Source organism: Somniosus microcephalus, chromosome 2 (assembly GCF_052327205.1).
Source record: "Somniosus microcephalus isolate GS21.2 chromosome 2, FLI_Smic_1.0, whole genome shotgun sequence".
In the NCBI taxonomy this organism is placed as follows: Eukaryota; Metazoa; Chordata; class Chondrichthyes; order Squaliformes; family Somniosidae; genus Somniosus; species Somniosus microcephalus.
The window spans coordinates 314,538,743-314,552,289 of NC_140988.1; the positions used below are offsets into that span (position 1 = coordinate 314,538,743).

The following is a 13,547-nucleotide window of genomic DNA, read 5'->3' on the forward strand; positions in this document are numbered from 1 at the left end:
CAGCCTTTAAAGGCTATTTTTCAGCCAATGAAAACCTGGTTATTTCAAAGCAGGAGCAAAGAGGAAGAAGGCAATTAAAGGGTTTGAACGTTAGTATTAGTTATAAAAGATTAGAAAATATATATTAGGTAGAAAGACATTTAAGTTGGTCGATTGTTGAAGTATTTGAGCATCACAATGCATCAGCTGAAAATGTACCAAAAGTGCTTGACCCGTGAAACTTAAAGATTGCCTTGGATCTTCCAGCATTCTAAGGGTTAATCGTCTGCCTGCATGCTGCAAAATATTGACTATACTTGATCTAGTGGAATGGATATCACACAAATGGAAAGTAATTATGCTGCAGTCCCAAAGTACTGATACCATTGATGAAAGTAATTCCAGAACTGACAAGAACAAAGCTCAAAAACAATTTTAAAAAAACATGAAGAAACAACAATATATATATATCTGGAGAGTGAATTAAAGGTTCTATCAGAATCAAGGGGCTTTGATGAGAATACAGATTAATCTACTGATTACCATTGTAGCTTAATGAATGTTGCAATAACTCACACATGTTAAGCAATTAATAAATTTACCTTGTGAAGAAATGGTCTAATTGGTCAAGAGAACACCTATTAGTAAGTGTCAAATGTCCCATTCTAAAATGGCCTTAACCTCTGTAGTGCAACTGTCACATTTTAACTATCCATCTGGCTGTAATTCTTGTGACTGTTTCATCAGTTCTCATCCCCATTCCAGCATGAAAACACATTGGCCCGTAATTTGCGGTCAGCGGCAAAGCAAAGGCGTTCACCCACTGGCCCCGAAGTAAGTTTCCCACAAAGATTTCAGGATCTCTGTGGCGAGACGTTCGGCTTTTCCGACATGCAGTTGAAATCAGCGTCATTTAGTGGGAATCCCATAGCGCGAACTGCTATGACATCAACAAGCTGTCTCAGCAGCCAATCACATTGCAGAATTCTCACAGACAGGGAACCAGGAAATAGAAAGCACTAATAATCACTTTTTTAAAAATGTAAAGAAAGCGAAATAACAATTGGGACATACAGATTGGGTTACTGAAATATCATGAGCAAACTTATAATTTTTTTAATTTTAATTTTCATATCTAATCATTGGTAACTTAATGTACAATTTTGATGTTCCACCAATATAAAATTAGTTTTTCAAGGCCAGAACGGTTGTTTATCAGTAGTTATTGCTTAGATCGCCGTTAAAAACCCAATTACACCTCATTTGAATGGGTCTAACTTTTTATGAGGTTTCTAACAGAGATATTTGTTACGAAAAGGGGGACGTTTTCATCAGACCAGTGATTTCACTGATTGCTGGCTCTGCCGGGTGGGGGGTGATCCACAGCACAGTCTGTGGAGGAGCTGTGAATGACAGGCCGCAACTTCAGGATTTTCGCATTAGGCTGCACGTGCGCCAAATCCTGAAGTTGCGGTCAATTTCAAAGGCGGAATGATGACAAATGCTGCCAGTTCGCTGTCATCAGGACCGCAAGTTCTGGGGCATTGGCCCAGAAATTCGGGTCTCCACGGGTGAGTACACATGGGGTACTCACCCGTAGGCCCAATGGAAGTGTCGGTTTCCTGAATGCACTGCGCATGCGCGGGAAACCGGCACTTCCATTCCCCTGAAAGAAGCGGTTCAGAAGTCGAACACGTGCGCAGGAGAGGCTGCGCGTGCACATCGAACTTACGTTTTTTTTGCAGGTTTTCCCGGGAAGGTAAGTCTCCAGAAGTTAGACATGTAAAAAGCAGTCGCAAGGCCTGCTTTTAACAAGGTAAGTGGTGAATTAATTAAAATTAAAACATTTTTTCCACAGGTTTATTATTTTTAAATACTTTAAAGAAAGGTAAGTTTATTTTTAGCCCCGTCAGAAAATAAAATTATTTTTTTCAAAAATTTGAATTGTTTAAAATAATTATTTCATGTAATTTATAGTTTATTTAAAAAATGTGATTTAAAAAAAAAATTATTTGAAGATTTAGTGATGTTTTGGGGCTCATAGTATTTATAAGTTTGACAGCCCTTCCTGTCAAACTTATGAATGAAGCATTCCCTGCTCCGATTGGCTCCCCATGGCCCACGTGATCCCAGGGGACGCATCGAACTAACTGCGCCCCTGGGATACGCAAGCACTGCGCGCCGGCAGTTGGAGGAGGCCCAGGATCGGAATTCCACATGGGCCCACAGCTCAACGGCCGGCGCGCAAGGTAAGTGCAGGTCGGGGGCTTGCACCTGCGGGAAGCCCCCGACCCGAATTTCTGGGCCATTATTTTAGAATTTCCACATGTGCAGTATCTACCCAAGAGCAATGAAATTACACAGAATAATGATACTGCTTTATTTTAAAAAATCCATGTCACCTACACCTAGATGAATGATTTAAGACATTAATGTTATATGTATAATTAATAATATAGTTATCATGCTAATAGTAATAACAGTTGTAATATTAGCCAATTGCATTTATCATTGTACTACATGCTACCAGTGAAATTTCTTTCACATAGAAAAGGGGTATTGGTGAGTGGCTGAAGTGGCTGACTGGTTTTATCCTTGAAGCCTGTCCGAGAGGGATTGCCAGTTTAATGGCAATCAGCGCCAAATCGGGGGCAGCGTTCTGCTGTTGGCCCATTCTCACTTGGAGCTGGACTAAAACTGCCAAAACTCATTTGATGTGAAATGGCCTGCAGAAAGAGAGGAGACATTCATTCCATTAGTCTGTGTTAGATTTAACTTTGGGTCCCAGAAGTGAAAGGACAGCAATCCACTGCACCACCCAGTATTCCCGCCTAACTCTCCTCCTGCCCCAGTTTTTTTTGTTTTTGAAATGATTCTATTCGGCAAATTGCTGGTGATGGAATAATAATATTAACAATTCCATTGCCAACAATGCTAAATGGAAACATACAGCTCCTTTATATGATTGTGTTTCTTCTAAATGATATAATGCTTAGTGTAACTTTGTTAAATTTCATATATAAATACAGGAAACATATGTAACATATCCACTTGACTGCTGAAGTCCTAATGGTATCACACAATGTATTATTTTCCTTTGTTGATACACACTCATGCCAAGCATGCTTTCCATTTATTTTTGTTTCCTGATGTGATCCAGTGTACTGTACTGTTCTGCATCAACACAATTTGAAATGTAAAGATAATTATGTCCAGGATTTATGTTGTCAAAATGTCCTATAAGTTCTCTGCTTCCCTCTAAAGTCCCTCAAATATCTCGAGGTGACTTATCACTCTCTGTTATTATGGCCAAGAGCAAAGTGGCCCCAGAAATTTGGTCACTGAAGTGGCACTCCTGCTGTTCTTTTTCCCTCCCTGTTTGACTGCATCTGCCCTTTGCTTAATGTTCCATTCTCCCAACCCAACCCCACTGGATGGTGCTTAGATGCAGGCCCTGAACATTGGATACTAGCATACGGATGCTTAACAGACTTGTCTGACATCCCATCTCTGCTGAATTAATAGAGGGGAAAGAGGAAATACCTACTAAGCATTTGTATGCTAGTATCTTACAATGTAACTCTTTATACTTCTTGGGATGTGAGCGACAGAGGCAAGGCAGCATTTATTTCCAATCCATGATTGCCCTGTGGTACTGGAATCATGTGTAGTCCCAACCAGGTAGAGGGGACAGGTGGCAGGTCCCCTTTCCTGAAGGACATTAATGAACCTGTTGACTTTTTATAACAATCTGGTGGCTTTCATGGTCAGTTTTGTTTTTTTGGTGCTAGCCTAAAAAAAAACAGATTTACAATTTCAATTTGATAACTTGCCATGCTGGGATTTAAACTCAGAGCCTCTGGGTTGCTAGTCCTGTACTATAAGCATTACACTACCATACCGCCAGCTTAGGGCCTTCATACCACAGCATGTTGGAGGGCCAACATGCAGTATATTTGCACCAATCAAAGTTTTACATTTCACGTTTATATTTTTGGAGACTTTTTAATCCATCAAGGTGAAAGAAACCATTGCAGGAAAATGGGACACTTTTGTCGATATTAAGTACGCCTAGTTGATGTCAGCTGTAGGCTAATATTGCAATCGCATTACAACATTGCCACCAGCCTCAACCCTGACTTCAGTGGAAACGCTATGATGCAAGGGTGTAGTTATTTCCCCCCTCTGTGCAGACAGTGGCTGCAGATCCAGTCAGCAACATAAGTAGCTGCTGTCACTGGCATTGACCATCAATATTTTCAAAACAGATGTTTTGACACTCAGCCCACCTGCACAGGTCAGCAATTAAGTGTCTCACATTCCCAGCTATTGGGGAGGTCCATGGCCAGAAATGAGAGCTGCCATCAAGATTTTCAGATAACTACACATGGCCAATTAATTTTATGTTGCTGCATTGTTATGGAACCCACCTTGCAGTGTAAATCGATGGCTTCCACTGGGAACCCCAGCGTGTGACACAACTGCTTGAACATACTGTAATATATCTCTATATATAAAGTTTCTTTTACTCTGTCCCAACAGCGTATCGCCAATAAAGTTTTTAGCATAGGCATCTTCCCAAAATTCCTAGGGCTTATGTCAGTTGTATTTTTAATAAATCTGAGGGAATTTCCAATGCCATCAGTCTAATATTTGCTACTAAAGCAAAAAACGGCAGCAGAATTAGCAAAAAAGCAACATGGGATTGTAACAGTGACTGAGTCACATTGTAAAGAGCACCAGGGAGGAACAGATACTGTAGATGACAGTAAACAAACCGCTTATTCCCAAAGGATTTATTTTAAAATATTTTTGAGAAAATAAACTATATTAGTAATTAATCTCAAGTCCTACACAAACATTTTAAAATAGCTGACCTCTAGTACCTGAATCTTATTAAAGATAGTGCATAAATGTTCATACTGAAATAATACATATGCACGTATCATTATTATCATTTCAGAATCAAATATATTAATGTTGCTTGGAGCACTGGCCAATCTTGCTGCTGACCCCCTTCACCTCCCCATAATGTACCATGGTAATGGGTTAATACAGTTGTTATTGATTATGGTGTCAGTGTAATAAAGCCCTCTTTTGTTTTATGCAGCAGTTCAGACTCTCAGTTACCTTCTAACAAATGAAGAATACAATTCATACTCACACAACAAAACTTAGCAGTGTGGTTTGCAGCAACCTACAGTAAAAATTAGCAAAATAATTTAATGGGGTTAAATTTACATATGCCATGGAGCAGGCTTGATTTTCAGAATATTAAAAGCTGTTTCCATAGCAGTCCTCAATGATTTCAATTATATCATTTGTTTTTTTGAAGTACCTTGAAGTAGGCTGAGTCGAGTAAAAGAGCCCATTGTATGGATTTGGTTTTCAGTCTAAATGGAGGCAGACAAAAGCACGCTGTTGTGATAAGCATAGGATAGGTTGTTCACACGGTATAGCACTATTTCCCTGCAGTCCGGCTTTTCTTTCCCTTAAGAAGTCACAGCAGACTTGAAAATCCCACAGTCATCCCTAATTGTCTAAGAAATATTATACAGGAAATGGTTAACAGGTGCTGATCACTGATAACCTCACTGGAATATCGTAAACCAAAGGTACCCTCAATAATATTCACAGGAGGTATTTGCGGCAATCTTTTTCATAGTAGAGATACAACAATACTAACTTTTATTTTATTCTCAGCTTCAATATAGTAAAGTAGTGAGGATTAATCCAGGCATACCACTGATGTAATGTAGCATTACTTTTTAAGCTGAATTATCATACTAATATTGTACTGCTTTTCTTTTGCTATGAGATTACCTATGGTGTATTGAATTCTCTAAGCAGCTTATATTTTTATCCTTAATATCTTCACATCTAAACATTAGTTGACCAGCACTGAATATTAAGCACAAGTATTTTTGAACAAGGAACAACATAGACATAATAACAGATGATTTTCCTAAACTTTAAAGAGGGATCAGCAGAAGGAGCCTTTTCAAAAGTTAAACAGTTATAAAGAACAATGTTTAACATCTTAAATAAGAACTTTAAATGATATCTCTAACAGACCTTTTAGGAGTGAAATTAGGAAACATTTCCACACACAAAGGGTGGTAGAAGTTTGGAACTCTTGATTATTTTTCTATTTCTGTTGTATTTTTTTAATTGGTTTGTGCTACAGTCAGCGTTAATGATATGATTGAGTGATGTGCCTTGGAGCTGTTACTGAATCCGATAGTGTGAGGAGGCTGATTAAAATACACTGCTGAAGTGACATGGTAGTTTAAGCATGGTGGATTAATGAGTTTATCTATGAATGCAAATTCATTCCCAGGTTTGTGGGTTTATTTTCAGATATAATGAAGATGGAGGAGAGGAATTTTGGCCAGTTATCTAGTTCAATATACTCTTCCAAGTTAGTTCCCCTAATGCAAATACCATGTTTATATTATGGAACAACTTGCATGGGGGGATGGTTTGGCATATGTTAAGGACATTGGTATACTAAATTCACCCTGTTTGCAGGACAGAATTCAGAGCACCAGAACTAACAATGAATGTGGGGGGTCTGTACAGCAAGGCTGAGCTTTTAGAATTCTCAGCCTACCTATGATTTTGTTTTAAATAAACTTCATCCAACTTTTTTGCAGAATGGGACAGAAATCACATCATTTACTTTAAACTTAATGTAAATAACAAAACAATGCTCCTTAGACCCACCAGTGCTCAGAGTTGTACTTAAGTTTTCTAATGCTAGAAACAGTGACTTCAGTGTATTGGAAATCACATTAGAAGATCATTTTGATATTCTAACGACGGCATTTACTGATGTGGGTCAAAAGTAAACAGATCTAGTGTCAAGACAAGTATTTATTCCTTGCCAATTTTTTCTCTCCTCTCCTCTCCTCTTTCCTTTCCCCTTTTTCTCCTCTCACTCTTCTCTGCTCTCCGCTCCCCGCTCTCCACTCTTTTCACTTTCCTATCTCCTCAAGATGATGATGATTGCTTGCTAGGATAAAGTTCTAAAAGCGCCAGTTTCCCCTCATTATCAAGCTCAAGTGACCTCTATTCATATATGAGCCTTCACCATGAGTATCAGCACGCTACTTAACCACAGGCAGCGTCACAGCTGAGTTTGACCCTGTTCCTTACTTGACACCCATACATGGGCACCTCCAACTGTGGTTGCTTGATAATGATCAAGAGCAGTAAATCTGTCTGTTACACCCACCACCCGCCACCCACCTTCCCTCCCCCGCCACAGTCCTAACCCAAGGCACTGAAATAATTGCGATGCTCCTATCACCACTTCGGTTGAGATCAGCTAATTCAGCAGAGATCTGGGATCAAACCGTGGAAACTTTCTGGTTCGTACTTCTCAGCTACTCAGTGAATGAACTTGGGGCTCCCAGTGGAAGCCGTGGACGAAGTTTAAACAGGAGCTTTTAACTAAAATGTTATATAATTATATAAGCTGATATAATTAGAGATGGTACCCTAGACAGCAGGCTTTTGTTGTTTAATGCTTTAAGTACTCAAGGACAAAAAATACATATTGAACTTATACGAACTTGCTGCATATGTTAGCACCAATAAAAACACATGGGGTAGTTCCATGTGTTGTAGTTCAGAAACTTTATTCTCCTGTCCAGTGAAACACAATGTTTAATACAGTACCTTATTTAAATGCTTTTCTATTTGTAAGTCTCATACTGAAAATACGCAACAAAATTCTTATCCCTACAAGGTGTTGAAAAGTTGAAAGTTTCTTTTGGATGAACACTAATAGCCACCCGAACCACTGAACAGACAGATTTAACTGATTAGCATTGATTTAAAGTTGTTGGCCAAGAGTTTTCGCTTTGGGCGTAATCGGCAATCTGGGTGAAAATTGCGCTAATTTTCTGAAGTGAAGTTATGGTTCAAGTTTCCTCTCAAACTCATTTGCATAATCACAAACATAACTCTTCCATGAACCAGCGCAATCGGGCAAGTGTTTTAGAATGTGAAAAATATTCCTTCATGTACTTAAGAGTGGTAACCTGGTGTAGTTTTATTAATGTAGCTGAAAATGGGTTTAATCATCAAAAATAAGCATTTTTAATAAGAGTGTCTAGTCCGTCACCTGAGTAACCCAATTTTAAATAACTGAAATTACTTTACAATCTATATGGAACCACCTACAAGTTTCATTGGTGTACAGTAGTCAGTTTCTTAGTAAATTAAATATTTTTTAATGTTTAAAGGCATTTAAAAGGTGCCTATTAGTGCCCATGCACCTAAAAAAAAAAAAGCAGCTTAATTTTAAGAGTCTCCTTGAAGGGCCGCAAACAAGCGCAATTAGCAGAAACTCGCCATTGGAACATAGGACCAGGAGTAGGCCATTGAGCCCCTCAAGCCTGCTCTGCCATTCAGTCAGATCATGGCTGACCTGCGACCTAACTCCATATACCCGCCTTTGCTCCATATCCCTTAATACCTGTAGTTAACAAAAAGCTATCAATCTCAGATTTAAAATTAACAATTGATCTAGCATCAATTGCCATTTGTGGAAGAGAGTTCCAAACTTCTACCACCCTTTGTGTGTAGAAGTGTTTCCAAATTTCACTCCTGAAAGGTTTGGCTCTAATTTTTAAAACTATGCCCCCTAGTCCTAGAATCCCCAACCAGTGGAAATAGTTTCTCTATCTATCCTATCTGTTCCCCTTAATATCTTGAAAACTTTGATCAGATCACCCCTTAACCATCTAAATTCTAGAGAATACAACCTTAATTTGTGTAATTTCTCCTCGTAACTTAACCTTGAAGTCTGGGTATCATTCTGGTAAACCTACGTTGCACTCCCTCCAAGTCTAATATATCCTTCCTAAGATGTGGTGGCCAGATCTGCTCACAGTACTCCAGGCGTGGTCTAACCTGGGCTTTGTATAGCTGCAGCATAACTTCTACCCCCTTGTATTCTAGTCCTCTAGATATAAAGGCCAGCATTCCATTAGCCTTTTTAATTATTTTCTGTATCTGTTCATGACATTTTAATGATCTATGTACCTGGACTTCCAAGTCTCTTTGGACATCCACTGTTTTTAGCCCTTCACCATTTAGAATGTACCCTGTTCTATTCTTTTTAAGTCCAAAGTGGATTGCCTCACATTTGCCTACATTGAAATCCATTTGCCACAGTTTTGCCCATTCACTTAAGCTGTCGATATCCCTTTGTAATTTTATGCTGTCATCTACAATGCCGTCTATCTTTGTGTCATCGGCAAATTTGGATATATGACTTTCTATGCCAAAATCTAAGTTGTTAAATACTCTGAATGGTTGAGGCCCCAATACATCCCACCAATTTGAGTACCTACCCATTATCCCTACTGCTTGTCTCCTGCCGCTCAGCCAATTTCCTAACCAGGTCAATAATTTGCCCTCAATTCCATGGGATTCTACCTTAGATAACAGTCTCTTATGTGGGACTTTATCAAATGCCTTCTGGAAGTCCATGTAAATAGCATCCATAGACATTCCCCTGTCCAGTACTTTAGTCACCTCCTCAAAAAAGTCCAGATTTGTCAGGCATGACCTACCTTTCACAAATCCGTGCTGGCTCTCTCTGATCAACTGAAAATTTTCAAAGTGTTCAGTCACTCTATCCTTAATTATAGTCTCCAGCAGTTTCCCGACAACATGGTGATTAATTTGATCTGGGGACGTGGCCAGTTTTGTGGGCGGGGCCAGATTCCAGTGCAATGTTTTTTTTAACCAGCACGAAAGATCAGGGAAACTCGATTTGTGCTGGACGTAAGTTGCGCTTGACTTTCCTTGGTCTTTTGCGTGGTTTGGCCGATTTCAGGTGAATTACACTGGAACGGAAATTCTACCCCCTTGTGTTACTGCTCAAAGAAGAGCTGGGAGTTCTCCTAGTGCCCTAGCTAACATTCCTTCTTCAATCAACACCACCAAAATAAGATTGACTGTTCATTCATTTCACTGCTGTTTGTGTGATCTTGCTGTGTGCAAAGTGGCTGCTCCATTTGCCTGTGTAACAACAGTCACTGCACTTCAAAGTAATTCATTGTATGTGAAGAATTTTGAGACATCATAAGAACTATATAAATGCAATTATTTTTTCTTTATTTTTCATTATCCCTGGTTGTGGTGGAATGAGCCTAAATGTTTTCATTAGTTCTCCTCTAATTTTTCTCTCCCTTTTTTCTCCTGTCCTGAAGGTAGCGACTCTTACGTTGGTTGCACGGGTATCACTCACCCTGTGGTACCTCAGCCAAGTGGCCATGCTTCATGTGTGAGCTTTGACATTGAGCATCTGCGCGATATTTGACAATGGAGGGCATCATAGACGAAGCGGATCCTGTCCCATTTAACATTCTCACATGTGTAATTTACAGCAGGGCCACCAGACAGCAATCAGGAGAAAGAGCCCTGGCTGATATTTTTCACCTGTTTGGTTGGCAGAGCTGAAGCCTTGCCTTACTGCTGCCAACTGATTCAACACAGACCAGGGATCATGTTTAGAACCTTTTTGATCGTTATGCCTTTGTACCACACCCAACGTGCATTTTCCCACGAGGCCAACGGGAGAGGTTGAATTTTCTTTAAAGCTGGCAGTGGTACCAAAGTCACTGGTTACCTTATGCATCAGGGAACTGTGAATTAGTAATAAATGGAGAGAGTGTGCCCATTTAACACTTCCTGGAAGTGGAATGCATGGTGTGAGATTGAAGTTGGCATTGTGCCCAAAATTTGTGGTGTTATGTTCAAATGTTGCATTAAATACAAACTCAGCTTCTGGGCAGGAGCACACTACAGATATAATGTGCTACTATTGACAGGAGAGAGGAATGTGATACTTTATGTGCCTACTACTGCAGGGGCTGTGGCACTGACATGAGTGATGCTCCTGTAAGGTCAATAAAATCAAGACCACGGATTTTGCACAGCAGAGATTACTTGCTACGCTTTATTAGCCAGCCAAATGCAAAGATGTTGAGTAGACATTAACTAGCAATAGAAAAACAAAGAAAGAAGCTGAAATAATAATCAAGTGAAATGGATATTAAACAAAATTAATGATGGGCTAATGATAAGGAAAAAGTTGCATGTTTTTTAGAAACTAAAATAGATGCAAAGGAATTAAAAAATGAATTTCACGTCAGTGTGTTTTCCATATTATTGTCTTGATGGGGGCAATGATACTTATAAGGGTTTAGAAATGGACAAGAAATGAATTGGAGTGTAGAAATTCTATAATAATTAGTGAATTATAGTGTTAAATTATATAATAATATTAATAATAATAGAAAAGGGCCATGACAAGTTATATTCTGTCCAGAGCTAGTGCTGAATATTGGCTCGGAATTTGCAGTCAGCAGCGAAGCAAAGGTGTTCGCTGCTGGCCCCGTATACGTCACATAAGGATCTCACAATCCCTGAACTTTGGGTTTTCTGACCTTCAATTCAACTATAGTGGGGATCCCCTTGTTCGAATTGCTGTGATGTCAACAGGCTGTCTAAGCAGCCAATCAAAAGGCAGAATTTTCACAGACAGCGAACAAGGAAGCGAGTAAGCCCTTAAAATTCTAACTTTTTAAAACTGTTAGAGAGAGCAAAAGAAAGATTGTGCTCTCACATGGGGAAAAGGCAAACCTGAAATAAAGATGGATAAATATAAGAACATAAGAACTAGGGGCAGGAGTAGGCCATTCAGCCCCTGGAGCCTGCTCCGCCATTCAATAAGATCATGGCTGATCTGATCTTGGCCTCAACTCCACTTTCCCACCTGCTCCCCATAACCCTTGACTCCCCTGTAGTTCAAATATCTGTCTATCTCAGCCTTGAATATATTCAAACTTTAAAAACATTTTTAAAACATTTTTTTGAAAAGGTTCCTAAAAATGTTAATTTTTATTATAATGGACATATTTCAAACTGCACAAAATTAAAATTAGTTTTCCAGGCCCTTAACATTTGTTTAGCAGTAATAACGCTGTCAAAACCCCAGTTACACCTAATCCCTTTGGGTCTAACTTTTAGTGGGGAATTTAACAGACTGCCGAAGTTTTCGTCAGTTTCAATGATTTGGCTGATTACACAGATTGCCGGCTCTGTGGGGTGGGGCACAGCGCAGTCTGTTTCGGAGCTGTCAATGACTAACTACGACTTTGGGATTTCCGCATGTGCATGCACCAAATCCCGAAGTTGCGGTCAGTTTCAAAGGCGGAATAACGGCGAACGCGGAGAGTTCGCCTTCATCCCGACTGCAAATTCCGAGCCCATTGTGTACTAGAATTAAAGAAATGTGTAGAACAATAGGACATTTCTTCATGTGATATACACGCCAAATATAACTATAGATTTTTTTAAATGATGATAGGGTACTGGGTGGTACAGTGTATTAACAGACTGTAAACTAAGTTTCCCAAGTACAAATTTAATTAAATAAAACAAGGTCATATAGGGATGGCAGTGCAGGTGGTGTGCCACAACTGCAGCATGTGGGAATTTGTGGAGAGCATTGTGAACCCAGACAACCACGTTTGCAGTAAGTGCCTGCATCTTGAGGAACTTCAGCTCAGAGTTTTTGAGCTGAAGTCTGAGGTGCAGACATTGCGGGGCATCAGGGATGGGGAGAGTTACCTGGACTCTTTGATCCAGGAGGCAGTCACACCCATTAGGTTAGGTAGTGGTACAGGTCTGGTTAGTGGTCCGGGACAGGAGGGTGTGACTGCAACTCAGGCAGGTAAGGGGACCCCAGGTGCAGTGCTGGAGGAGCCTCAGCCTTTTCCCTTGTCCAACAGGTATGAGATTCTTACTGCTTGTGTGGATGAGCAAGCTGACCATGGCACCATGGTGCAGGAGGCCATTCAAGTGGGGGGAGTGAAAGGGAATGTCGTTGCAGTAGGGGACAGTATAGTCAGAGGGGATAGATACTGTTCTCTGCAGCCGCGACTGAGAGTTCCGAAGGTTGTGTTGCCTGCCAGGGTTAAAGACATCTCCTCGCAGCTGCGGTAGAAATTGGAGTGGGAGGGACAAGATCCAGTTGCCGTGGTCCACGTAGGAACCGACTAAATAGGTAGAACTATGAATGAGGTTCTGCTAAGGGAGCTTGAGGAGCTAGATCCAAATTAAAAAGCAGAACCTCAAAGGTAATAATCTCTGGATTGTTACCTGAGCCACGTGCAAATTGGCATAGGGACAAACAGATTAGAGGTTTAAATGCGTGGCTCAAAGAGTGGTGTGGGAGGAAGGGGTTTCAGTTCATGGGGCACTGGCACCAATACTGGGGAAAGATGGAGCTGTTCCATTGGGACAGGCTCCACTTAAACTGGGCTGGGACCAATGTGTTGGCAAACCAAATAACTAGTGTAGTAGACAAGGCTTTAAACTAATGAAGGCGGCGGGGGGGTGGGAGGATTCAGGAAAGAATAAATTTAAAAGCAGTGAGGGAAATGTCAAGGCTCTAGAGCAGAGTAGAGTTTTGGGTAAAAATAAGCAGAGTGGGTCAGGAAGGGACAGAGAGAGTAACAAACGTAATAGGACATCAGTGACTA

General features: G+C 40.2%; 1 protein-coding gene across 2 annotated transcripts in view; it reads left to right on the forward strand.

Moving 5' to 3' along the window:
* cntfr (ciliary neurotrophic factor receptor) overlaps positions 1-13,547 on the forward strand; it is a 346,559-nt gene that overhangs the window by 47,444 nt on the left and 285,568 nt on the right. The window lies entirely within an intron of this gene.